At 48.0% G+C, this 27,334-nt stretch overlaps 1 protein-coding gene across 13 annotated transcripts in view; it reads left to right on the top strand.

Moving 5' to 3' along the window:
* The first annotated feature begins 934 nt into the window (after positions 1–934).
* The window catches only part of ZBTB8A (zinc finger and BTB domain containing 8A), a 66,351-nt gene continuing 39,951 nt past the window's right edge, over positions 935–27,334 (top strand). For 5 of the 13 annotated variants that reach the window (XR_011390792.2, XM_017350229.4, XM_051832089.3 and 2 more), the window contains exons 1-2: positions 1,250–1,388; positions 21,979–22,081. The gene's annotated coding sequence lies outside the window, so the exon portion shown is untranslated. Of the gene's footprint in view, positions 1,040–1,228; positions 1,389–21,978; positions 22,082–27,334 lie in introns of those variants that run through there. The other 8 variants (XM_070078811.2, XM_008273759.5, XM_051832090.3 and 5 more) reach the window with 6 other exon arrangements.

Raw genomic sequence — 27,334 nt, 5'->3', positions numbered from 1 at the left:
CGGAGAGGATGATCTCAGAATGCAAAGCTGATTGATTTTTTTAAAGATTTACTTATTCGAAAACTAATGTGATGAGAGGGACAAAATCAGAGTGACAGTGAGAGAGGAAGAGGGAGAGAGAGACAGAGAGAGTCTTCCACCGGCTAGTTCACTCCCCAAATGCCTACAACAGGCTGGGCCAAGCTGAAGCCAGGAGCCAGGAACTCCATCTTGGGGCTCCCACTTGGGTCAGCACTTGGGAGATCATCTGTCACCTCCCAGGTGCATTAGCAAGAAGCTGGACAGGAAGAGCAGAGCCCAGCACTGGGGGTGGGATGCAGGCACGAGATCCCCGCAGGCGTTCCAAGTGGCTGCTCAACCCATTGAGCCACAACACCTGCCCCATGGATCGCTAATTATTGGTGAAACCAAAGTCAGAAACTTTGTCCAACATTAAGAAACAAATACATGTTTTGAGTCCTTTTGTTACGCTTTACTATCATACAGTACTTTGCAGTACTTGACTTCAGTACAAGGAACTAGGAAATGAATTTAGTTTATGCAATCAATGCTTCTGCAGCAAGAGTGAAAATTCAATGATTTACTATGCTAGCGAATTGTATGCCCTGATGTTTGCATTCTAAAGAGTAGAGACGTAAATGTGTCAGAAGTGAGGCTTGATGGACGGATGACAAATTTTTTTGCACTGGAAAACACGAAACCCGCTTTTTCTTTTTTAAACTGATTTTATATTTCTCTGGACTGAGCTGCAAACTGTGCCGTTTCATCCCAGCCTCTCTGGGTTTTCTTCTCGGAATGCAATGCCTGTGACCCGCAGAGGTTTAGGAACGGTTATCTCGGATTAAAAGCGCTGCTCCAACGAAGGGGCTGATTCTGTGGAAATCGCTTCCATTTGACGTCGCTAAACTTAAGGACAATAATGTCACATGCACTCACACAGTAATTGTGGGCACGCCTAAGTCCCTCCCTCTTTCCTCAACCCAACTCTCCAGATCCTCGAAATCCAGCCCTTCTGCCCTCCGGAGGCGCCTTTCCCAACGTAAAGTACAATTTTTAAATTCAAGCTCCTGACTGAAATAATGATCCGCAGCCAAGCGCCGGGGAGCCGGGGCACCCCGGGGACTCTGGAGGGCGCCGCGGGCGTGGGCAAGGGCAGGGGGAGTGGGCGAGGCCGCTGGTTGGTGCCTGAAATCTGTGCGTTGCCCCTTTAATTGTGTCCCCAGCCCTCGGGCGTTTCTGTCCAACGCCCACGTCAGCAAATACCTTTTGTTTCTCTCACGTTGGGGCTACTTGTTTTAGGGCGCAAAGGAGCCGCTTCGAAAGGGGGTCCTGGCCCCGCCGAGACCCGGGAATCTGCCCCCAGCCTGGCCGCGGCGCCGCGGCCCGCGGTGAGTGCTGCGCGCGGCGCGGGCGGAAGGCGGGCGGGGCGTCGGGGCTGCCGGGACCGGCCTGAGCCCGGCTGCGGGCGGCGGCGGCGGCGCGGGCTCTGACGGCCCGGGCGGCGGCGCGGGGATGCGGGCCCGGGGCTCGCAACCCCCAGACGTCCGCAGCCGGGGAAGCGGCGGGCGGCGCGGAGGCGAGCGGGCGCCATTTGCAGCCCGGGGCGCAGCGCGGCGCCGGCTCCGAGGGGCTGGAGACGGCCACAAAGGAGGCGCGGGCGGCTGCGGCGGACGCGGCGGCCTCGGGCGGCGGCCCGGGCAGCCCGTGAGGAACGGCGGGCGGGCGGCCGCGGGGCACCGGCCCCCCGGCCGCGCCTCTCAGCCGCGCGCCCGGCCGCGCCTCCTCGCCCGCCGGGCAGCGCCTCCTGCGCGCCCGGGAGAGGCTGCGGGACAATGGCCGCGCCGTCGCCGCCCGCGCCCGCGTTGCCGCCCGGCGCGGCCCGGTCCGGCCCGGGCAAAGGCGGGAAGGCGCGCGGAGCCTCCTGGCGGCGGCGGCGGGAAGCCGGCGGGGCCGGTGCCGGGCGTGTCTGGAGCCGTCGGGCGCCGCGGACTGCGCAGGGCCAGCGGCCGGCTGGGCTCCGACTGCGCGGCGGAGGCGGGCGGGCGGCCGCCTGATGGGCGCCAGGCGGGCGCGGGCCGGCGGCGCTGCCTTGGGAGCGTGGCTCCCGGGGCCGATAGCCCGAGTTTCTCGGTGCCGCCTTCCTTTTCCTAGGCTTTAAATCCTGGTGCGGCAAATCTGGGCGTAGAACGCCGGACGGACTTCCTGCACCTACCAATTAGCGAGCTCCGCCGGTCTGTTCCCTGACGGAGCCATCGGTGCGCATCCCCTGCCCGTGCAGCTGCCTCTCCCCTAAATGAGGCGGCGGTATGGCCCCTTCCCCTTCGGGTGCGCTCTTGTCGTTGCTTGTGCCAATGGCACTCGCCACGGGTGTGGAAGCGCTGGATTCACACCTACTGGGCTCCTGACCGCACGTGCCAGCATCACCTCTATTCTTAATCAGCCTTTATATTTGCAGAACTTAAGTAAATGGAGCGCTTTCACCAGTAAGAATTATTTCACTTAATTTCCCATTAAATGACCACCCAGTTAGACTGATGGATTATTACACCGTGTGGAGGAAACGCACGCCCAGCGCTCCAGAGCTTCATCTGCTGTTCTGAGGGTGAACGGTGATAGCGCCCCAACAGCGTTCCCCCCCAAGGGCATTGACTAGGGCAGGCTCCGAAGGGGCCAGTCGCTCCATGGTCTCCCTGCTTTATAAACCTTACCAGATCTTCATCAGGAAAGCCTCCCAGAGGTGTGGCACCTGGAGTCGGAATCCCTCTGATGTCGGGGGATCTGGTGTCTTTATGCCTGCGAACCTCCCTGGCTGCACAGGTGGTGAATGAGGAGTGAGAATCAGGCCTGGGACCCTTGACCCAGTGACCCGCGGTGTGCAGTGTGCTCGGAGAGGGGACATTTCCCACCACACCCCCAGAAGGCCAGGGCCAGACCTTTTCCCATAGCTCTGAAACCACCAGCTTTGCTGCTGAAAATGATTCTGGAACAGCAGAACACTTTGTAAGATAGAATAATACTGGGTGCACCCTGTATCGTTTAATGTTTTTGGATTAAGCAGAATTCTGTCTAATAGGCTTAACTCGTTCAGTGACATATTATTGTTAAAGGGTCTGATGTAAATTTGTTCATGCCACCGAGGGACATGGATTGGGCAGTGGCTTCCCACCTAGAAAGCTGGACGTTCAGGAACGAGTTTCACCGTGTCCTACCCCCTTCACCAATCTGCCTTCCCTGGCTTCCCTCTCCCATTGCTGTCCTCATCCTGCCTTGCCTGCCCCTCCTCGGAGCCTTTACACTTGCTGTTCCATTTCTCTGAACTGCACACTTACACACTTAGATGACTCTGTCTCCCTGTCTCCCTCTTTGCTCTTGTACTTTACTCAACTGTCATTGTATCGGTGAGATTTTTCCAACCATAGTTTTGATTCTCTTAAATGTTTTTATACTTATTTCTAAGATTTCCCAAGGTTAAAAGATGTTATCCACCAAGAATACAGTAACCACTCTGGTTATCTGAAGTTCTTTATGACCCAGAGTTTTTGTTTTTGAAAGATTCATTTATTTATTTGAAAGGCAAAGTTACAGGGGATAGGAGCGGGGAGAATGAGATGGATCTTCCTCCATTGGTTCACTCCCCAAATGGCCACAATTGCCAGAGCTGGGCCAGGCTGAAACCAGGAGCCTGGAACTCCATCCAGGTCTCCCATGTGTGTTCAGGGCCCAAGGACGTAGGCCATCATCTGCTGCTTTCCCAGGCACTTTAGCAGGGAGCTGGATCAGAAGTGGAGCAGAGAACTTGAACTAGTGACCATTGGGATGCTGGTGTCACAGGTGGCATCTTAACCCTCTGTGCCATGATACCTGCCCCCCATGAGCCAGGGATTTTTAAGGAGGCTAATGAGATTTGCTTTGATGACATTGATGGGACACACTAAATTCTAAATTAATGACTGTATATAAAATATTTATTTGAGAGAGAGAGAGGAGACAGCGTGCTCCCATCTGCTGGTTCACTCCCCAAATGACTGCAATGGCTGGGCTGGGATAGGTCTCTCTCATGAGTGGCAGGGACTCAAGCACCTTTTCTGTATTTGAAACGCAGAGTTGCAGTGAGAGAGAGAGAGAGTGAGAGAGAAATCGTCCATCTCCTGGTTCACTTCCCAAACGGCTGAAAACGACTGGAGCTGAGCTAGGCTGAGGTCTGGAGCCTGGAAATCCATCTTGATCTCCAACATAGGTAGCAGGGGCCTGAGTACATGGGCCATCATCTGTTGCTTTCCCAGTCATATTAGTAGGGAGCTGGATTAGAAGCCCAGTAGCTGAGACTTGAACCAGAGCTCAGATAAGGGATGCTGGTGTCCCAGGCGGCGGCTTAACCCACTGTGCCAGAATGCCAGCTCCCAAGCAGTGTCTTAACCACGGTGCCAGGTGGCTGCCCACTGACTGTGTTTTTGAAAAGAGATGGTCGTTGGGGCCGGTGCCTTGGCTCACTTGGTTAATCCTCCGCCTGCAGTGCCGGCATCCCATATGGGCACCGGGTTCTAGTCCCAGTTGCTCCTCTTCCAGTCCAGCTCGCTGCTGTGGCCCAGGAGGGCAGTGGAGGGTGGTCCAAGTGCTTGGGTCCCTGCATCCACATGGGAGACCAGGAGGAAGCACCCGGCTCCTGGCTTCGGATCGGCACAGCGCCGGCTGTAGCAGCCATTTGGGGAGTGAACCAATGGAAGGAAGACCTTTCTCTCTGTCTCTCTCTCTCTCTCTTTCTCACTGTCTATAACTCTACTTGTCAAAAAAAAAAAAAAAAAGAGAGATATGGCTGTTTAGCTCAGAACCTTAATTCATTACACTTGTTACCTAAATCTTCAATCTATTTGTAGAAATACATGTCTTTTCCACTTATTTCTAATACCTTCAAACTTAATGGTTCCTAAAATAAGTAATTGTCTTTTCCATCCACCTTTTAAAGAGATATTTGAACTTGATGGGAATCTTGAATTTTGTAATATTCTTAGGACTATTATGGCATATAGTCCTATAGTATATAGGACTATTCTTACAGATATTTAAAATGTTTCTATTTGAATTTTGTGTGTCCAACATAAATTAGTATAACTTGCTGTTTTAACTTACAAAGTCAATCTACTGAAAGAAGAAAATATGAAACATAGCACCCATTTCCCACATGATTCAATCACATGTTCTGGGGGTTGACTTTGTGGTACAGCAGGTTAAGCCGCCGTTTATAATACCTGCATCCCATATTGGAATGCTTGTTCAAGTCCTGACTTTGGCTTCTGATCCAGCTCCTTACTGATGCCCCTGGGAAAGCAGTGCAAGATGGCCCAAGTAGTTGGGCCTCCACCACTCTCATGAGAGACCTGCATGGAGTTCCAGGCTCCTGGCTTCCCAGTGGCAGCCTTTTGGGAGTGAATCAGCAGTTGGAAAGTCTCTCTCTGCCTCTCTCTCTCTCTGTTACGCTGCCTTCCAAATAAATGAATCTTTTTTAGAAATCACATTTTCCAGGCTGGTGCTGTGGCTCAATAGGCTAATCCTCTGCCTATGGCGCCGGCACACTGGGTTCTAGTCCCAGTCGGGGTGCTGCATTCTGTCCCAGTTGCTCCTCTTCCTGTCCAGCTCTCTGCTGTGGCCCGGGAGTGCAGTGGAGGATGCACCTGCATGGGAGACCAGGAGAAGCACCTGGCTCCTGGCTTCGGATCAGCGTGGCGGTCACTGTGGGGTGAACCAACGGAAGGAAGGCCTTTCTCTCTGTCTCTCTCTCTCACTGTCCACTCTGCCTGTCAAAAAAAAAAAAAAGAAAAGAAAAAAAAGAAATAACATTTTCTGGAAATAACTTAAGCCTTTCATGATAAATAAAGAATGCTACTATGGGAGCAAGTGTTGTGGCCCAGCAGGTTAAACTGCTGTGGGGATGCCTGCTGGTTCAAGTCCTGGCTATTCTTCCAAACCAGCTTCCTGCTAATGCATACCCTGGGAGGCAGCAGGTGACAGCTTGAGTTCTTGCCACCCACGTGGGAGATCTGATGGAGTTCCTGGCTCCTGGCTTTGGCATGATATAGTTTTGGCAGTTGTATGGGCATTTGGGGAGCGAACCAGTGGGTGGAAGATATTTCCCTCTGTGTGTGTGTGTGTGTGTGTGTGTGTATGTGTGTGTCCGTCCCTCTCACTCTTTCACTTTGCCTTTTAAATAAATAAATCTTTAAATTAAAAAAAGTACTATTGTGAATGCAAGTTATGTTGAAGTCCTGTAGATGTAAATGTTACCCCTATTTTATTGTTTAAACCCTGTGTTGTAGCCACAGCTGGAACCTGGCTGTCTGCACAGAGACTCTCATGTCTGGAAATTCCTGATACAGAGACTTGGTGAACACAATCTCTTTCCTGAGGTTGGGGGTCGGATAGCTGTAGCACTTGGGGATGGCATCACAGGTTGCCTTGGCAGAGGTGCCCAGCGAGGCAGTGCTGCCCCTGGCCAAGGTGTAGCAGTCATCAGTCCCATCCGTCAGCAGCAGCTTCTTAAGGACAGGGGTCGAGACGATGCCAGAGCCTCTGCGGATGGGGTTGTGGTGTACTAGCATAGAGCCCCAGCAGCCTGTCAGTTAAGGGAGATGTGGGGCTTGCCTATCTTGTCCCCTCAGTAGCCTCTCTGCTGCTCGGACACAATGGAGAGCTTGGCCAGAGTGATGGCCACGGATGGTGGTGGCTGCCTGCTTGAGCACTTAACATCCAAGGGACAGGTGATCCCCCATGGCAACAAAGACCTTGAAGCTGGTCCACTGGCTAGTGTCGGTCTCCTTTTACTTCATCTTCAACACTTCATCCTTGAGGGATATCTGATCTCAGCCTCTGATGGGCAGGACTTGATCCTCGTGTCCTTGCGAGGCACCGTGCTTTGTGATGGGGAGCCACTCCTTATACTCGGCCTCACAGCTGTGCGTGCTGCAGCCCCAACCCCAACCCTGACTCCAACCCTGGTTGTCACTGTACAGGACTGTCCAAGCCTCCGTGGAGCCTCCTCGACCTCCCATTCCAGGTCCACCTGCTGCACGCGTGTCATCTGCCATTTGGTGTTGTCTTAGAGAAGCGCTTTTTGAAAAAAAAGATGTCATTGAGGGTTGGCTTCTTTTTTTTTTTTTTTAAGATTTTTTATTTATTTATTTGAAAGACAGAGTTATAGAGAGGCAGAAGTAGAGATAAAGAGAAGTCTTTATCCGCTGGTTCACTCCCTAGATGGCCACAACGTCTGGAGCTGAGCCAATCTGAAGCCAGGAGCCAGGAGCCTCTTCTGGGTTTCCCACATAGATACAGGGGCCCAAGGACTTGGGTCATCTTCTACTTTCCCAGGCCAGAGCAGGGAGCTGGATTGGAAGTGGAGCGGCTGGCTTCGGCTCAGCGCAGCGCTGGCCGTAGCAGCCATTTGGGGAGTAAACCAACAGTGGGAGGACCTTTCTCTCTGTCTCTGTCTCTCTCTCACTGTCTATAACTCTGTCAAATAAAAAAAAAAAAAAGAAAAAGAAAGAAAAGGAAGTGGAGCAGCTGATACTCAAACCTTAGCCCATCTGGGATGCTAGCACTTCAGGCAGCGGCTTTATCCTACTGTGCCATAGCGCTAGCCTTGGGCTTCTTCTTTTTTAAAAGCAATTTTTATTTATTTATTTTATATATTTGAGAGGTAGAGAGAGACTGGGATCCTCCATCTGCTGGTTCCTTCCCCAAATTCCTGAAATCCCTGAGACTGGGAACTGAGAACTCCATCCGGGTCTCCCCGTGGAGGGCAGGGGCCCAAGAACTTGAGCCGTCATCTGCCTCCCAGCATGTGCATTAGCTGGAAGCTCCAGAGCAGATCCAGGACTTCACCCAGGCACTCTGATAGGGGCATCTCAGGCAGCCTCAACTGCTACACCAAACGTGGACCCCATTTCTTGCTTTAACAATTGCGTTAAGGCTTTAAACCAGTCTTCCGGTTCCCTGCTGCTCCCAGTGTCTCTCTTCCCCTGTATTGTTTCAGGTTTTATTTTGGATATGTAATTATAGCTTCATAACATACCTACTATTTATTGAGCCCTAGCTGCATGGCAGGCAGGCGCTGTGCTAGGCCTTTGGCATGCATTATGGTCGGCAGGAGAGAACGAGGTTTACGGATGCTGGCTTTGGGGTCAATCTGCCTGAATTCCAGTCTCTGCTCATTTTGCTTGTTGTGAATCTTGGAGAAAATTTTCTGTTAATTTCTCTGTGCCTTGGTTTCTTTATATAAAAATGGGATCACAACAGTACTTACCACATCAGGCTGTTATGAGGACTGATACAAGATGATGAATGTAAAGTGCTTAGTACAGTGTTCAGTAAACATCCAAATATTAACTGTTTGTTTTTATTGAGACTCATACCATTAAATGTATCCTGTTAAGTGGTGCAATTCAGTGTTTTTTAGTGTATTCACAAACTTGTGCAACCATCAATACTCTTTTAATTCCAGACATTTTCTTTTCTTTTTTAAAATTCATTTTATTTATTTGAAAGGCAGAGTTATAGAGAGAGAGGGAGAGGGAGAAGAAAGGGAGAGAGAGAGAGAGAATGAGGTTTTTCATCCACTGGTGCATTCCCTAGATGGCCACAATGGCCAGGGCTGGGCCAAGCTGAAGCCAGGAGCCAGGAGCCAGGAACCAGGAGCTTCTTCTGGGTCTCTCATGTGGGTGCAGGGGCCCAGGTACTTGGGCTGTCCTCTACTGCTTTCCCATGTGTACTAGCAGGGAGCTGGATTGGAAGTGGAGCAGTCAGGTCGCGAACCAGTGTCCATATGGGACGCTGGCATTGCAGGTGCTGGCTTAACCTGGTATGCCACAGCACTGGCTCCAAGAACATTTTTGTCACTGCTTATAGAAACCCCATCCCCATTAACAGTCATTCCCTATTCCTGTGCCTTCCTAGCTCTGGATACCACTAATCTACCTTCTGCCTCTGTGAGTCTGCCTATTCTGGGCCTTTCATAAAAATGCAGTCATAAACTACATGGTCTTTGTGACTAGCATCTTGCTCCTAGGTTGTTGGGGCTCATGCGCGTGGTAGCCTGCGTCAGTACTTCATTCTTTCTCTGTCTTCAGGTATTTCATTGTATGGGTAGCCCACATTTTGTTTATCCACTTGCCCAGTGATGGATATTTGGGTTGTTTCTACCCTTTAACTGTTGTGAATAATGCTACTATGAACATCTGTATACAAACTTCTGTGTGGAATGTTTTCAGTTCTCTTGCATATATACATAGGAGTAGAATTGCTAGGTCACATGTTACTTTTACATTGAATCACTTGAGAAACTACCAGACTTTCCAAAGTAGCTGTAATGTTTTTAAAAAGTATTTATTTATTTGAAAGCAGAGCGACAGAGAGAGAGAGAGAAAGAGAGAGAGAGAATCTTCTATCCTTTGGCTCAATCCCCAAATGGCTGCAACAACCAGGACTGGGCTAGGCAGAAGCCAGGAGCCAGGAGCCAGGAACTCTATCCAGGTCTCCCCTTTGAGTGGCAGGAACTCAAGTACTTGAGCTAACATTCTCTGCTTCCCTGGCACATTATCAAGGAGCTGGATTGGCAGCAGAGGAGCTGAGACTTGAACCGGCACTCTGATATGAGACATGGGCATCCCAAGCAGCAGCTTAACCCTCTGCACCACGACACCCACCCCCAGCTATAACATTTTTAACATTTCTTCTTTTTTTTTTTTAAAGATTTATTTTATTTATTTGAAAGACAGAGTTACACAGAGAGGTAGAGACAGAGAGAGAGAGAGAGATATCTTCCATCCACTGGTTCACTCCCCAGATGGCTGCAATGGCCAGAGCTGTGCCGAACCAAAACCAGGAGCCAAGAGCTTCTTCCAGGTCTCCCACACTGATGCAGGGGCCCAAGGAGTTGGACCATCTTCTACTGTTATCCCAGGCCATAGCAGAGAGCGGGATCAGAAGAGAAGCAGCTGGGACTAGAACTGGTGCCCATATGGGATGCCAGCACTTCACGCCAGGGCGTTAATCTGCTGTGCCACAGTGCTGGCCCCCAACATTTTAACATTTCTACCAGCATTTTGTAAAGGTTTTGATTTCTCCACATTCTGGTCAACAGTTTTTATTTTCATTTTTTAAAAGAAATTGTTATTATTATAGCTATTCTAAAGCGTGTGAAGTGGTATCTCATGATTTTTAAAAATTTAATTGTGTAATTTATTTGAGAGACAGAGAGGGAAAGAGACACAGAGACAGAGCGACAGAGAAAGATCTCCCACCCTGGTTCACTGCCCAAATGTCTGCAACAGCCAGCTGGAAACAGTCCAGGTCTCCTACATGTGTGTCAGGAACCCAACTACTGGACCCATCAGCTACTGCCAGTAAGGTGCACATTAGCAGGAAGCTGGATGGAGAGCAGAGGCAGGACTCAAACCCAGGCAGTCCAGTGCGGGATGAGGGCACTTTAAGCACTGTGATTTTGATTTGTGTTTCCCTGGTGACTACTGATGTTAAACATGTCTTCATGTGATTGTTTCCATTTGTCTTATTTCATTTTCTTTACCTTAGCTATTATCTTACTTAATTCTCTTAACAAGCTTACTTAAAGCCTCTTAACAGTCAATATCTTCATTTTACCAAAAGAAAACTGATAGAGTTAAGTACTAACTCGCGCAACTAGTCACTAGCAGACCTATTTATAATCATGTCTTTATGCTTCTTGATAGTGGGGCTGGTGTGATGGCATGAGTCAAGCCACCACTTGAGATGCCAGCATCACATGTTGGAGCCAGTCCCAATTCAGGTCCCGGCTGTTCTACTTATTCAGCTCCCTGCTGATGCACCTGGGAAAGCAGCAGAAGATGGCCCAAGTGCTTGGGCCCCTGCCACCCATGGGAGAGACCCAGTGTAGTTTCAGGCTCCTGTCTTGGGCCTAGCCCAGCCTTGATTGTTGCAGCCTTTTGGGGAGTGAACCAGCAGATGGATGATCTCTCTATTACTCTGCCTTTTAAATAAATAAATGCATCCTTTTTTTTTTTTTTTTAATGCCTCAGAACCTACGAAAGTGGGGTCTTCAGGATCTGGTCTCTACATGCTTTTTCTGGTTCCATCTTTGCTGTCCCTCCACAGGCCCTGGGTCTTTAACCATAGTAGACATCTTACTATCCTTGAAGCGATCATGCTGTTCCATTTGCTCTTGGTGCCTGGGAATTTGGTGTTCTCTCTCTCTCTCTCTCTCTCTCTTTTTTTTTTTGACAGGCAAAATCAGACAGTGAGAGAGAGAGAGACAGAGAGAAAGGTCTTCCTTCCGTTGGTTCACCCCCAAATGGCCACTACGGCCAGCACAGGGTGCTGATTCAAAGCCAGGAGCCAGGTGCTTCCTCCTGGTCCCCCATGTGGGTGCAGGGCCCAAGCACCTGGGCCATCCTCCACTGCCTTCCCGGGCCACAGCAGAGAGCTGGACTGGAAGAGGAGCAACTGGGACAGAATCCGGCGCCCCAACCGGGACTAGAACCCCGAGTACCGGCACTGCAGGCGGAAGATTAGCCTAGTGAGCCACGGCGCCAGCCTTTGGTGTTCTCTTAACTAGTACATTCTTTGCCCTCTTTTTCTAGTTTCATTTTTATTTGAAAGGCAGAGAAACAGACAGAGAAAGAGAGACATCTTCTGTCCTCTGGTTCAATCTCCAACAGCCAGGACAGAACCAGGCTGAAGCCAAGAGCCCAGAACTCCATCTGGGTCTGCCATGTGGGTTGGCAGGGACACAAGTACTTGAGCCATCATCTGCTGCCTCCCAGGATGTGCATTAGTGGGAAGCTGGATCCGAAGTTGGGTAGCCAGGACTTGAACCAGGCATGTTGATAGGGGATGCAGGTGTTCCAGTGACTTAAGACACTGCACCAAATGTCCGCCCCTACCGTCTTTTTCATGTATGAACTTATATCCCTTTTTTTTTTTTTTCTTTCTTTTTTTTTTTTTTTTTTGACAGGCAGAGTGGACAGTGAGAGAGAGAGACAGAGAGAAAGGTCTTCCTTTTGCCGTTGGTTCACCCTCCAATGGCCGCCGCGGCCGGCGCGCTGCGGCTGGCGCACCGCGCTGATCCGATGGCAGGAGCCAGGAGCCAGGTGCTTTTCCTGGTCTCCCATGGGGTGCAGGGCCCAAGCACCTGGGCCATCCTCCACTGCACTCCCTGGCCACAGCAGAGGGCTGGCCTGGAAGAGGGGCAACCGGGACAGAATCCGGCGCCCCGACCGGGACTAGAACCCGGTGTGCCGGCGCCGCTAGGTGGAGGATTAGCCTAGTGAGCCGCGGCGCCGGCCTGAACTTATATCCCTCCTTTAAGACCCAACTCAGATGTTCTTGCCTTTTGGAAACCTCTCTGGACCCTTCTAGGTGCAGTCATTGCTAGTTTAGTTTTTTGAGTTTGTTGTTGTTTTTTTTTTAAAGATTTATTTATTTATTTGAAAGAGTTACAGAGAGGAAGAAACAGAGAGGTCTTCCATTCACTGTTTTGTTCCCTAGGTAGCCACAATGGCCAGGTGGAGCCAGGCTGAAGCTAGGAACCAGGAGCTTCATCCTGGTCTTCCACATGGGTGGCAGGGACCCAAACACTTGGGCTATTTTCCACTGCTTTCCCCAGGTCATCAGCAGGGAGCTGGATTGGAAGTGGAGCATGAACTGGTGCCCACGTGGGATGCCAGCATTGCAGGCAATGGCCCTAACCACATGCCACAACGTCGGTCCCTACTAGTTTAGTTTTTTAGTTCCCATCTACTATGCTTGTTTTCCTCATGGTAGTGAACCTTGTTTAAAAGTCGCCCTCTCTCTCCCTGTCACTTTCTTTTTCTGACTCTCTCTGATAAAACACTGAGGTGCTTGAGCTCTCGCCCTCCATGTGTCATTCATCCTTGTATTCCCAAGGTCAGGGGGAGCCTGGCGTAGAGTAGGTGCTCAATGACTATGTCCTCAGTGATGTTTGGTTTGACTACCTTTCTCATAAAAATAGAATACAAAATGTTTTCTTTAAAAGCACAGAAAGAAGTTATGTATAGCTCTATGGAGTTCAGAACAGTGTAAAATTAATTATTGAATCAAAAAGTGAAGTTATTTTCTTTTGATTGTTTTTTTGTGCTTTAGAAAATCTCTGCCTGTGGCCCTTGGCCACTCTGGAACATGGAGGGCATATACTTTTGTTACCTCTGCTTCCTTTTCTCTCACTGGCACTGATGGATAATGTGCAATGAAACATTCTTTTTTTTTTTTTTTTTTTTTTTTTGACAGGCAGAGTGGACAGTGAGAGAGAGAGACAGAGAGAAAGGTCTTCCTTTGCCGTTGGTTCACCCTCCAATGGCTGCCGCGGCCGGCGCACCGCGCTGATCCGATGGCAGGAGCCAGGAGCCAGGTGCTTTTCCTGGTCTCCCATGGGGTGCAGGGCCCAAGCACCTGGGCCATCCTCCGCTGCACTCCTGGGCCACAGCAGAGAGCTGGCCTGGAAGAGGGGCAACCGGGACAGAATCCGGCGCCCCGACCGGGACTAGAACCCGGTGTGCCGGCGCCGCTAGGCGGAGGATTAGCCTAGTGAGCCGCGGTGCCGGCCTGAAACATTCTTTTTTAAAAAAAGATTTCTGTATTGATCTGAAGGGATGAGTGGGGGGGGGGGGCAGGGGAGATCCATCTATCTTCTATCTGTTGTTTCACTCCCCAAATGGCCTCAACGGCTGGGGCTGATCCAGGCTGAAGTCAGGATCCTGGAGCTCCATCCAGGTCTCCCACGTGGGTGGCAGGGGCCCAGGTACACGTGGGCCATCTCCTTCTGCTTTCCCAGGCATGTTAGCAGGGAGCTAGATTGGAAGCAGGGCAGCCAGGACCTGAACTGGTGCTCTGATACAGGGTGCTGGAAGTGCAGGAAGCACCTTAGCTTGCTGCACCACAGCGCTGGCCCCTGAAAAATTATTATTGTTATTATTATTTTAAGCTTTATTTATTTATTTGAAAGGCAGAGTTACAGAGAAGGAGAGGTGGAGGCAGATAGAGAGAGAAAGAGAGAGATATCTTTCATCCACTGGTTCACTCCCTAAATGGCCACAATAGTCAGGGCTGGGCCAGGCCAAGGCTAAGAGCCAAGAATTTCATCCATGTCTCCCACGTGGATACAGGGGCCCATGTTCATGGGCCATCTTCTGCTTTCCCAGGCATATTAGCAGGGAGCATGATTGGAAGTGGAGCAGCTGAGACTTGAACCGGCACCCATATAGGATGCCAGAACAGCAGGCTGGGCCTAACCTAGTGTGCCACAGCTCCAGCTCCATAAAATTCTTGTAATCGCAGAATATCTGGGGGAAGAATATTTTGGAATATTTATTCCAAAATGTATAATGTATTTTTAATCAATGGAAGATACGTTGCGGGGGCAGGTTAAGCCACTGCCTGCGACATTCACATCCCATGTGGGCTCCAGTTAGAGTGTCCCAGCTGCTCACTTCCCATCAAGCTCCCTGCTAATGTGCCTGGGAAAGCAGCAGCAGATGGCCCAAGTGCTTAGGTCCCTGTACCCATGTGGGAGACCTGGAAGAAGCTCTGGGTTTTGGCCTGGCCCAGCCCCAGCTGTTGAAGCCATTTGAGGAGTGAACCAGCAGATGGAAGATTCTCTCTCGCTCTCTCTCTCTCTCTCTGTAATTTTTATTTTCAAATAAATAAATAAATATTGAAAAAAAAAAAGATACTTCAGTCAGAGAAGGGCATTTGGCCTACCAGCTGGGACATGTGCATCCATGCGGAGTACTGGGTCTGGCTCCTGACCCCACCTTCCTGCTGGTGACAGCAGTGATGGCGTAAGTAACTGGGTTCCTGCCGCTGACATGGGAGACTTGGATTGAGTTCCTGTTCTAGCCCCAGCTGTTTGTAGGCATCTGGGGAGTGAACCAACAGACGGGGGTTCTCCCTGTCTCTCTTTTCCTGTGTCTCTGCCTCTCAAATAAAACTAAATAAATAAAATTATGGAAAGAAACATAAGCAGATCAAACCAAGCCATAGTTTGACCCAAGACTTTCTTGTTATAAATATTAGAATGGTGTTCTAAGCCCACATGCTAACATTTTAAACTTTTAGATTAGAAATGTTATAGAGTAGGATCCCATTCTCAAGAAGTCTCTTCTGTGAAAACGCTTTTTTTTTTTAGATTTATTTATTCATTTATTTGAGAAGTAGAGTTATAGATAGAGAGAGGGAGAAACAGAGAGAAAGGTCTTCCATCTGCTGGTTCAGTCCCCAAATGTCCACAATAGCTGGAGATCCAAAAGCCAGGAGCCAGGAGCCAGGATCTTCTGGGTCTCCCACACAGGTGCAGGGGCCCAGGGATTTGGGTCATCTTCTACTGCTTTTGCAGGCCACAGCAGAGAGCTGGATCGAAAGGGAAGCAGCCAGGACCTGAACCAGTGCCCATATGGGATGCCGGCACCAGAGGTGGCGGCTTTACTCACTATACCACAGCACCAGCCCCGGGTTTTATTTGTTTATTTGAGAGGTAGAGTTACAGACAGAGGGAGAGATGGAAAGAAAGTTCTTCCACCTGCTGGTTCACTCCCCAAATGGCCGCAATGGCCAGAGCTGGGCTGATCCGGAGCCAGGAGCTTCTTCCGGGTCTCCCACATGGGCATAGGGGCCCAAGGAATTGGGCCATCTTCTACTGCTTTTCCAGGACATAGCAGAGAGCTGGATCGAAAGAGGAGCAGTAGGACACAAACCTGTGCCTATATGGTATGCCGGTGCCACAGGCAGAGGCTTAGCCTACTATGCCGCAGTGCAGGCCCATAACACTTTCTTAATGTGAATTGCAACAAAACATTGCTTCTAAAGAGTATTTCTCCTTTAGGGTGATAAGGTGGAAGAGAGCTTTGATGTTTTCAGGTGCAAATGCCTCAAATGCTAAATCCTATTATCCCCATTTTACAGAATAGGAAAGTAAGGCACCGTATAGTACTGTGGCACAGTGGGTTAAGCTACCACTTGGATGGCTGAATCCCGTATTAAGTGCTTGGCTCAAGTCTTGGCTCTCTGCTGATCCAGCTTCCTGCTAATGTACCTTGTAGGCAGCGGATGATAGTTCAAGCGGTTGAGCCCCTGCCACTAGTGTGGGAGACCTGGATGGAGTTCCTGATGTAGCCTAGCCCCAGCTGTAGGAGGCATATGGGGAGTGAACCAGCAGATGGAAGATCTCTCTCTCCACTCTCCCATCCCCCATCACTTTGCCTTTCAAATGAGTAAATAAATAAGTGTTAAAAAAGAAACTGAGGCACAAGAAGGCTAACTTCCTCTGTCATTCAGTGTGTGGACGCCAGAATTCGCACATAGGTGGACTGATTCCAGAGTGTGTACCCCAGAGCACACTGCCTGATACTGCGAATCTTGGATAGGCCACCCACGCTTCTGCTGAAATATCGGGACAAATGATGTCCTGATATCTTGTCTGAGTCTAGTTAGGGAAGAGAAGCCACTCTAGTATTTTAAGCAGGAAAAAGGTGTAATCAAGGGAATTGGGTGCTTGGGAAATCAGTGGAGGAGATAAAGGGAGGCGTGTGCTCCAGGTCAGACCTTCCGAAAGTATTCCCAGGACAAGACCGTCCACCAGGCCCACCAGGGAGGGACTCGGGGGCTGCCAGCTGCCAGAGGCATTGCATCCAGGTTAGGGCAAGGAATTAGGTTCCTGTCATCTACCTGGGGGACCTGGATAGAGTTCCTGGCTCTTAACTCTGTCCCCAGCCCAGCTCCAGCTGTTCCTTGCATTTGGGGAGTAAACCAGCATGTGGGAGCTCTGTCATCTCTCTGCCTCTTGAATAAATAAAGAAGAGCACACGCAGGAGAGAGTGAGCGAGAGAGCGAGCGAGCGGGTGGGCGCACTAGGAAGTGCCCCATACTTGTCTCCTGCCACAGGATGCTGCCGTGAAGTGGCGCTGGGCTGCCGTAGCGTGCTTGCCAGAGCCATGAAAAGGCAGTTCCTGCCTCATTTCCGCCTTCCGCTTCTCACCCGAGAACATCTCCTGGATGCTTTTCAGTTTTCCAGAAGGAAGTTAGAAAGGATGCAGAGTGAGTCCACAAGTCTACGCTAATACCTGCTAGGGTGGGGCTTCGTGGTTCTCTCTCAAAATGACATTTCATCAGTCAGTAAAACACTTTAGGACACACACACATGAGATCCAGAAGTTAGTTCTCTTAAAAAAAACCCACAGGATTACCTTTTACTTGCCACTGTACAGGCCGATTGTAGTGGACCGTTAATGTGCCCGGGAGTGGCACTGTCGAAGTCGTGGAGCTGTCAGAGTCAGCAGGCGGAAGATGAGCTTTTCATGTGGTCAGGGGTTGTTCTTGGAAACTATTCATTTTATTGCCTCAGCTGCAAAATCCTAGTTTATCCCTAAATTCTATCCTACTGTTTTAATTACTGGTATTTCTTAAAACTCCTTTTCATAGTCCATTCTATTCTTTACTGTACTTTACATGTAACACTTAAAAACGGTGGTAATCCACTGGCAGAGGCCTGCTGCTCCCCACCTCTGTCACCTTTTGCTTTCAGTTGGCTTTTGTTCCTTTATTTAAAATTCTTTTTATTTCTCCCATTCTTCCCAGCTATAGAGACTATATGCCTTTTTTAAAAATAACCTTTACCAATCATGAAAAGAAATCACATTGCATTTTTTGAAATACTCAGATTATCATGGCTATTTTCTCTATAGTTTGCTGCTCAGAATGCTAAAAAAAATTTTTTGTTGTTTTTCATTTGGGAAACAGAGACAAAGTGAGAGACAGAGAGGGTTGACTCTCCCAAATGGCCACAGCAGCCAGAGATGAAACCCGGAGCTGGGAACTCATGCAGTCTTCTGCATGGGTGGCAGGAACCCAACCATCACTGCTGCCTCCCAAGACTGCATTAGGAGGCCGATGGAGTCGGAAGCCACAGCTGAGGATTGAACCCAGTCCCATTGATTTGGGATGCTGTGTCTCAACCACCAGACCAAAAACCTGGCTCGGAACTATTTGAATAGTTTGAGTTGCCAGAATTCAGACCTTCTCACAGTAGGTAGTTGAAGGATTTTTTTAAAAAATTTCTTTTAAAGATTTAATTTATTTATTTGAGAGGCAGAGTTACAAACAGAGAGAGGGGTAGACGGAGAGAAAGGTCTTCCATCCACTGGTTCACTTCCCAAATGGCTGCAAAGGTTGGAGCTGGGCCAATCAGAAGCCAGGATCCAGGAGCTTCTCTCCACATGGGTGCAGGGGCCCAAGTACTTGGGCCATCTTAAACTGCTCTCCCAGGCTGTACCAGAGAGCTGGATCAGAAGAGGAGCAGCTGGGGCTCAAATTGGCACCCATATGGGATGCTGGCCCCACAGATGAAGGGGTGTGGCCCCAGAGGTTTTTTTTTTTTTTTTTTTAAAGGCAGAGTTAGAGAAAAAGAGAGACAGAAAGATCTTCCAACCTCTGGTTTACTTCCCAAATGACTGCAATGGTCAGAACTGAGCCAAACCAAAGCCAGGAGCTTGGAACTCTATCCAGGTCTTATATGTGGGTGGCAGGGGTACAGGTACTTGGACCATCTTCTGCTGCTTTCCCAGGTGCATTGGCAGGAAGCTGGATCAGATATGGAGCGGTCTGGGCCGGCGCTGTGGCTCAGTGGGTTAACGCCCTGGCCTGAAGCACCGGCATCCCTTTTCTAGCTGGCTGCTCCTATTCCGATCCAGCTCTCTGCTATGGCCTGGAAAAGCAATAGAAGATGGCCCAAGTCCTTGGGCCCCTGCACCCGTGCGGGAGACCTGGAAGAAGCTCCTGGCTCCTGGCTCCTGGCTCCTGGCTCCTGGCTCCTGGCTCCTGGCTTCGGATCGGCGCAGCTCTGGCCGTTGCGGCCAATTGGGGAGTGAACCATCAGATGGAAGACCTCTCTTTTTCTTTCTTTCTCTCTCCCTGCCTCTCCTCTCTGTGTAACTCTGACTTTCAAATAAATAAATAAATCTTTAAAAAAAAATATGGAGCAGTCAGGACTTGAACTGGTATTCATACAGGACGCCGGTGTTGCAGCTGGGGCTTAACCTGCTATGCCACAATGCTGGTCACCTTGATGGATTTGTTGTACTAATATAAATTTTATTTGAGCAATTCTGCTTTTTCTGGTGGTGTTTTCAGGGTGCTTAGTTAAGTTATTTCAGTGTGGGCATTTTGGCACAATGGCTTAACTGGCACTTGGGCTGCCCACATCCCATGTTGGAATGCCTGGTTCGAGTTCTGGCTCCTTTGCTTTGGATCCAGCTTCCTGCTAAGGCACATTCTGGGAGGCAGCAAATAATGACTCAAGTACTTGGGTCCCTGCCACCTACATGAAATATCCAGATGGAGTGCGGGGCGCCTGGCTTCTGCCTGGCCCAGCTTGCCTGTTCCAGGCATTTGGGGAGTGATCCAGCAACTGGAAGCTCTTTCTCTGTCTCCCTTTCTCTCTCTCTCTCTCTCTCTCTGATCCTTTGCCTTTCAAATACAAATGAAAATAAATAAGTAAAAGATTATACTCCATGTTCATTGAAGCACCATACATAATAACCAAGTTATGGAATCAGCCTAAGTGTTCATCAGCTGATGAATGGGTAAACCAAAATGTGGTGTATGTACACAGTGGAGTAGTATTCAGCCTTTCAAAAGAAGGCAGTTCTGTCATGTGTGACATGGATGGAAACGGAGAACATTATGCTAAATGAAATAAGCCATGCACAGGGAGACAAATACCACATATTCTGATCATATGTGGAATCATATGTGGAATCTAAAGTAGTCGAATGAACTGGGGAGAATGGAGGCAGGGAGCCGGGAGGAGTAAGGAGATGATGGTCAAAGGGTGCAAAGTCTCAGTTAAACAGGAGGAATTGAGTGTTTTGTTGTTTTTTTCTTTTGAAATCATTTGTAGAGTATGATGAATATGGTTAATTATTTTGTACATTTCAAAATAAATTTGAAATGTTCTCACTGCATAAAAATGATATTTTATGTGATGAATATGTTAATTAATTTATTTAATTATTCCACATTGTATTCATGAAGTATATTCATCACTTTGTACACCATAAATGTATACCATTATTAATTGCCACTTTACAGTTTTTAAAAAGTTACTTCAGGTTTTTTTTTTAGATGATTCATGGAAGACAATAATGAGTAGTCTATATCAAAGCCAGTCTTTGTTTCTTTTTATTTATTTATTTGAAAGGCAGGGTGACGGGGAGAGAGAGAGAGAGAGAGAGAGAGAGAGAGAGAGATCTCACGTCTTTGATTTACTCCCCAAATGCCTGCAACAGCCAGGGCTGTGCCAGGCTGAAGCCAGGAGCCAGGAACTCCATCCCAGTCTCCCACATGGGTGGCAAAGTCCCAAATACTTGAGCCATCAACTGCTGCCTCCCAGGATGTATTCACAGGAGGCTGGGTGGGAAGCAAACAGCTGGGTCTCAGCCATGAACTCTGATGTGGAATGTCCATGTTGGTAGGGTGGCTCAACCTGCTGTGACACAACACCCACCCTGTTTTGTTTTGTTTTTGAGAGGCAGAGAGACACAGAGACAGAAAGAGACAGACAGACAAGACAGAAAGCTCTCACCTGCTGGTTCACTCTCCAAATTCCAGAGATGGCCAGGGGGCTGGGCTGGGGGAGTGGGGGTCTAGTCAGGAACACAATCCAGGTCTCCCCCATGGAAGGCAGGAACCCAGTTACTGTAGCTATCACTGCTCCTCTGCCTTGCTTGGAAGCTGGATTCCAGAGTTGGAGCTGGAATTGAACTCAGGCACTCTGAAGTGAAATGCATGCATCTTAACTGTGATGCTAAATGCCCACTCCTACTGTTTGGGTTTCTTGCAAATCCCATTGATGCCACTTGCAGGAAAGGGGCCATAGGACTTCTGTAGCTGTCTTGATATCTGTTTGCCTGCCTTTGATTAGTGTGTTATTGTTAAGAAGTTTATTTTATTGTCAAAGTTTGCTTTTAATTTGCTGTAATGTATGTTACTATTAGAAATATTTTCTTTCGGATATTAATGCTGTTTAGGGTTAAAAATTATATGTACATGTTATTTGTTATGTATGTTACATGGTTATATATAATATGTATAAGTTTTTTTCTTGAAGATTTATTTGAAAGGCAGAGTTACAGAGAGAGAGAGATGCACAGACAGACAGACAGAACTTCCATCTGCTGGTTCACTTTCAAAATAGTTACAATGGCCAGGGCCGGGTCAAACCAAAGCCAGGAGCCTGGAACTTCATCCTGGTCTCCCATGTAGGTAGCAGGGGCCTAGGGACTTGGGACATCTTCTGCTGCCTTCCCAGGCCCATTAGCAGGGAGCTGGATTGGAAATGGAGCAGCTGGTACTTGAACTGGCACCCATATGGTAAGCTGGCATTGCAGGCAGCAGTTTAACCCACTGCACCACAATGCTGGTCCCTATATATGATTTCTAAGACAGTGATTTTTCTATGAGCTAATAATCTGGCTCAGATAATACATTTTTACATATAAAAGTGATACCTGATCCCCATATAATTTATTTTTAAGTTTTTTTAATGATTTATTTACTTGAAAGGCACAGCAACAAAGAGAGGGAGAGACAGAGAGAGATCTTCCATTTGCTGATTTACTCTCCAAATGGCCACAATAGCCAGGGCTGGCTGGCCAGGCCATAACCACAATCATGGAGCTCCATCTGGGTCTTCCATGTGTGGGTGGTAGGGACCCAAGCACTGGGTCTTCTGATTGGAAGCAGAGTGGGGGGAGTCAAACTGGCACTCCTAAATGGGATACCATTGTCACAAGCAGTGGCTTCATGTGCTACACCATACCAACCCCTGAAAATTTTATTTAAATAAATATTTATTATGTCCCTTAGCAGATGTTTCCGTCTCTTATTACAAAAATATATTATAAGTAGCTATTTTTGTCTCTGCAGGACAGTCTTCCAAACACAGACTTTGTTGACTTGGAAGCACCCCTCTTTGACTCCACTCAGTCGAGTTAAGAGGGTTTCAAGAGCAGCATTCATCAGTTTCCAGGTATGAACACTTTTAATTCTTGATATTTTACCTTATGTACTCATAAATAAAGGTAGGATTTGCTACTGTGGATTTTATATCTCAGAGGGTGGATTTATTGCTTAACAGTGCCCTTTGTAAAACATGCAGCATTCTGATCTGAGCCAGGGCTCCCTGTTCACTTGCTGCTGCTATTTTTTCCAATGACTTCTTTATTTTGATTAATCTTTTAGAGAAATGTAGTATAGCCTTCTAAGCATGGGCTCAGCTTTTTCATTCATTAAAGACGTATATTAGGGCCTGCATTGTGGAGTAGCAGATTAAGCTTCCCATATGGACACTGGTTTGTGTCTTGGCTGCTCCACTTCCAATCCAGCTCCCTGCTAATGGCCAGGGAAAGGCAGCGGAAAATGGCCCAAGTGCTAGGGCCCCTGCTACTCCTGTGGGAGATCCAGATGAAGCTCCTGGCTCCTGGCTTAAGACTTGTCCCACCTTGGCCATTGCAGCCATCTGGGGAGTGAAGGTTCTCTCCCTCTCTCCCCCTTCCTCTCTCTGTAACTCTGACTTTCAAATAAATCAATAAATCTTTTACAAAAGTAAACTAAATAAAGAGGCATATTACTATGAACTGGAGAGGGTTGGGACCACCCCCTTCACTTGCAGGAAGGAAATGAGGCCTGGAGGGGAAAGCGGCCTGCTTGCCCATGGACAGTGTATCGCTGATTTAGCGGTAGAACTACTGTCAGGATTCTGATCTCCCACAGTTACATCAGACAGCTTTGGGGTTGTGTCTGGATCGATGCCGTCTTCTGTAAAATGGGGATAATGAGGCCACCTCCCCGAGAGCTTGAGATGTGTGAGGCTCGAACGAGACGATATGTATGGATGCTGTTATCATTGTCTCTCGGTCCCTTAACCCTTCAGATTCCCTGCCCTGGCAGCGTGTCATTCACAAGGCTCTCCTAATTCTCCCCAATTTTCTCTCCTTCCTTCCTTCCTTTATTTTTATTCCTTTCTTTCAAGATTTATTTATTTATTTATTTGAAAGGCACAGTAACAGACAAAGAGGGAGAGATGGAGAGATCTTCCATCTGGTTCACTTTCCAAATACCCTCAACAGCCAGGTCTGGGCCAGGCCAAAGCCAGGAGCCAGGAACTCCATCCTAGTCTCCCGTGTGGGTGGCAGGGATCCAAGTATTTGGGCCATCTTCTGCGGCCCTCCTGGATGTAACAGGAAGCTGACCGGAAGCAGAGCAGCCAGGACTTGAACCCGTGTTCTGATATAGGATGCCTGTGTCACCAGCAGCAGCTTAACCTGCTCACCACCATGCTGGTCCCCCGGCATTTCCTGCCTCTAGGGCTTCCCTTCCCCGTCCTGCTGCACAATCAAGGGTGATCCTCCGGACTCTCAGCCCTTGTTTCCGCTGGGCCTTGTTCCCTTGTCGCTGCCTCCTGCATCTCCATCTTCAAGTCCAACTGTCCCTTTGAGCTTTACGTCAGCATTTCCAGCAGCCTTCTCTGCCATTCCCCTCAAATGCAGTATACTTAAAACTGAAGTCATTGCTTTTCCTCTAAATCTTCTTCCTTCCGACTTCCCGATTTATGTTAGTGATACCGCCAGACACCAGACTTTAAAAAGCCCTGTCATTTCTTTATTTCCCTCTAGCCTTCCGCAGCCAATCAGACATCAAAGTGTGGATTTGGTTCCCATTCACGTCTTTGCACGCGTTCCTTCCTTTCCATTCTTGCCGTCATCACCAAGTTCAAGCCATTCACCAGACTAACAGCGGTGTTAGGAGAGCTGTTCACTTGAAAGTGGCTGGTTTCTGTCCCTGCTCCTTCTCTTTGTCTCTCTCCTAATAAAAAACCCAACCTCTTGACTTTTCATGACGGAAAGTCAGTGTGTCATCTTGTATTGTGCACAAATCTTGATTTAAGTAAGGAAATGGACTTTGATTCCTCTAGGCGCTCCCAAGATATTTTAATCTTGAATTGCAGCCCTGGCCTGGCTAAAAGTGACACTGATCATTAATATTTCCCTCACTTGTTTGACAAACTTTAAACAGATTTATTTCTGAGTATATGAATATAATCGAACACTCAAAAAATACAAAGTGTGCCATGTAAAGTCTCCTTCCTAGCCCTGTGCTGTCTCTGGGAGACCGTCTCACACCCAATGGGCAACCACTGTTCTGGGTTCCTTGTTCATCATTCCAGCGCTTCTGATTATATATTGTTCTGTACTTGGTTTTTTTTTTTTTTTTTTTTAAACTTGATTAGGTATCACAGCCATCTTCTCATATTAACAGTGTTTACTCATCCTTGTTGACAGATGACATTCCACCCTATGGGTGGGGTGTACTTCCTCTATACCCTGCTGGTGGACTTTCTGTACTTTTTACCTTCACACGCACTGCTGCAGTGAAGAGCCGGGTACATGTGTTGTTTTGATCATGTACGTATAAACCTATAGGATAAATTCTCAGGAGTGACACTGCTGGGCCAGGATTATATGTGTTTTTCATTTTGAGAGCCATTGCCAATTTGCCCTCTGAAGGCTTGTATCAATTTTTATCCCTAAAATGATTTTGAGTGCAGTGACTGGCAGTGTTTTCTAACAGCCTTAGCAATATTATGACATTTTGGATTTTTGAGGAGCTGAGAGGGGCAAATGATACATCAGGTTTTTAAAACATATTTATTTATTTATTTACTTGAAAGGCAGAGTGTCAGAGAGATACCTTCCATCTGCTAGTTCACTTCCCAAATGACTGCAACAGCTAGGGCTGGGCCAGGCCAAAACCAGGAGCCAGGAACTCCATTTAGGTCTTACATGTGGGTGGCAGGAACCCAAGCACTTGGGCCATCTTCCACTGCCTTCCCAGGTGCATAGGAGGGAGTTGGACCAGAAAGAGCAGCCAGGACTTGAATAGGCACTCTGATATGGGATGGATGCCGGCATTGCAAATGTGGTTTTAGTGTGCGTTTATAAGTGAAGTGAAGCATCCATTCATATGATATATGATTAAGGGAAATTCTTACTTCTTTTCCTGTGAACTACACTTTGTCCTGTTTTCTTTTGCCTTTTTTTTTTTTTTGCCAATTTCTTCATAGCTTGGTGTATATTGTGAAGATTACTGTCTTCTCTCACAAATGTTTCATTTGCCTTTTGCTTTTGCTTATTGTACTTTTTGCCTTACAGAAGTTTTGTCTTTTTGTCATTTAATTTAGTCTTTTCGTCATTTAATTTAGTCTTTTCTTTCATGCCTCATGTATTTTTTTTAAAGATTTATTTATTTGAAAAGCAGAGATACAGAGAGGCAGAGAGAGAGAGGTCTTCCATCTGCTGGTTCACTCCCCAGATGGCCGTAAATGCCGGTGCTGCACCAATCTGAAGCCAGGAGCCTGGAGCTTCTTCTGGGTCTCCCATGCAGGTACAGGGGTCCCAGCACTTGGGCCATCGTCTGCTGCTTTCCCAGGCCATAGCAGAGAGCTGGCTGGGAAGTGGAGCAGCCGGAACTCGAACTGGTGCCCAAATGGGATGCCAGCACTGCGGGTGGCGGCTTTACCCGATATGCCGCAGCGCTTTCCCCGTACAGCCTGTGATCTTGTTCTCCTCCAGGCTGGTCGAATACCACATCATCTCTGTCTTTTCCCCCTAGTGCTTATGGGGTCAGGTCTAAACCCTTTAACAAAGCTAGGAAGGTGCTCAGCCTCCTGTCTCCTGGTCTCTCCTGTGCCCTATGCTCTAGCCAGCTGTACTGAACAAGGGACTGTCTACTGCCTCAACATGCCAGTCAGTTGTATGCCTCAGCGCCTTTGCTCAGGCTATTTTCTCTGCCTAAGATGCTTTTCCTCTTTGTGTCCTAATGAAAACCTTGTCTTTCAGACTTCTACCCTAGCATCACCTCACCTATAAAACTTTCTGCATTCCTTTCCGAGGGCAGCTGTAACAAGGTATCATCAACAGGGAGGATTAAAACAACATAAATTTATTCTCTGACAGTTTGGATTCTAGAAGTCTGAAATGAAGTTGTTGGCAGGGCCAGCTCTTTCTGAGGGTGGTGGGGAGGGCCCCTCTCTGCCTCTTCCTGGCTTCTGATGGTTGCCAGCAGCCCACAGCGTTCCTCACTTCACCATTGCATCATTCCCATTTCTGCTTTTGTCTTCATGTGGCCATCTTCCCTCTCTCTGTCATCATGTCTCCAAATCTGTCTTTCCAAGGGCACCAGTCATTGGATTTAAGACCCACACTAATCCAGTATGGCCCCTTATGAACTTGATTCCATCTGCAAAGACCCCATTTCCAAATGAGGTCACATTCATGGATACTGGGAGTTAGGATTTAACATAGCTGCATTGGAGACTACAATTCAACTCACACCTTACCTCACCCATTCCCTTCTTTGTGCCCTTAGCCACTTCTGCCATAGAATCCTTAATGTTGTGGTTTCCTATATAGCTTTCTAGTTCCCTTTATTAGGCCAAACTCGTATCTCAGTCATGTCAGAATTCCCAGAGCCTTGCACATCACATATGAGTTAATAAATATTTATTAAATGAATGAGTTAAATCAGTGCAGTCCGATTGACAGTTGAGAACTTGTTAATGACTATGTCGACACAAATAATATGGAGTTTTTTAGTATTAGATAATGTTTGAAATAGTAATTACAGTACTGAGTTTTGTTATTTGAGTATTCCGGTATCAGTAACCTGAGCTGTTTGTAAATATTAAAGTACTTTTGGATATAAGCTGTTATTTAGGTGTTCTAGAGTGTAAATCACTTCTTTCTGTGATATGCCGAGAGTTATGAATTGCATTTAGGTTTCATCAAACAAGGGTATACTTTAAAAAAAAGATTTATTTATTTATTTGAAAGAGAGAATTACAGAGAGGCAGAGGCAGAGAGAGAGAGAGGTCTTCCACCCGCTGGTTCACTCCCCAGATGGCCACAATGACCGGAGCTGTGCCAATCTGAAGCCAGGAGCCAGGAGCTTCTTCCCAGTCTCCCATGCGGGTACAGGGGCCCAAGCACTTGGGCCATCTTCCACTGCTTTCCCAAGCCATATCAGAGAGCTATATTAACTATATATAGTTAACTAGTATAGTTAGCTATACTAACTAAAATTAGTATAGGAAGTGGAGCAGCTGAGACTTCAACCGTTGCTTATATGGGATGCTGGTACTGCAGGCGGCAGCTTCACCCACTATGCTACAGCACTGGCTCCAAAGGTATACTTTTTTTTAAGGTTTATTTATTTATTTATTTGA

The sequence above is a fragment of the Oryctolagus cuniculus genome, chromosome 7 (assembly GCF_051225735.1).
Source record: "Oryctolagus cuniculus isolate XC-2025 breed Fujian yellow rabbit chromosome 7, ASM5122573v1, whole genome shotgun sequence".
NCBI classification, from domain to species: domain Eukaryota; kingdom Metazoa; phylum Chordata; class Mammalia; order Lagomorpha; family Leporidae; genus Oryctolagus; species Oryctolagus cuniculus.
This window is presented reverse-complemented; position numbering and strand designations above follow the sequence as displayed.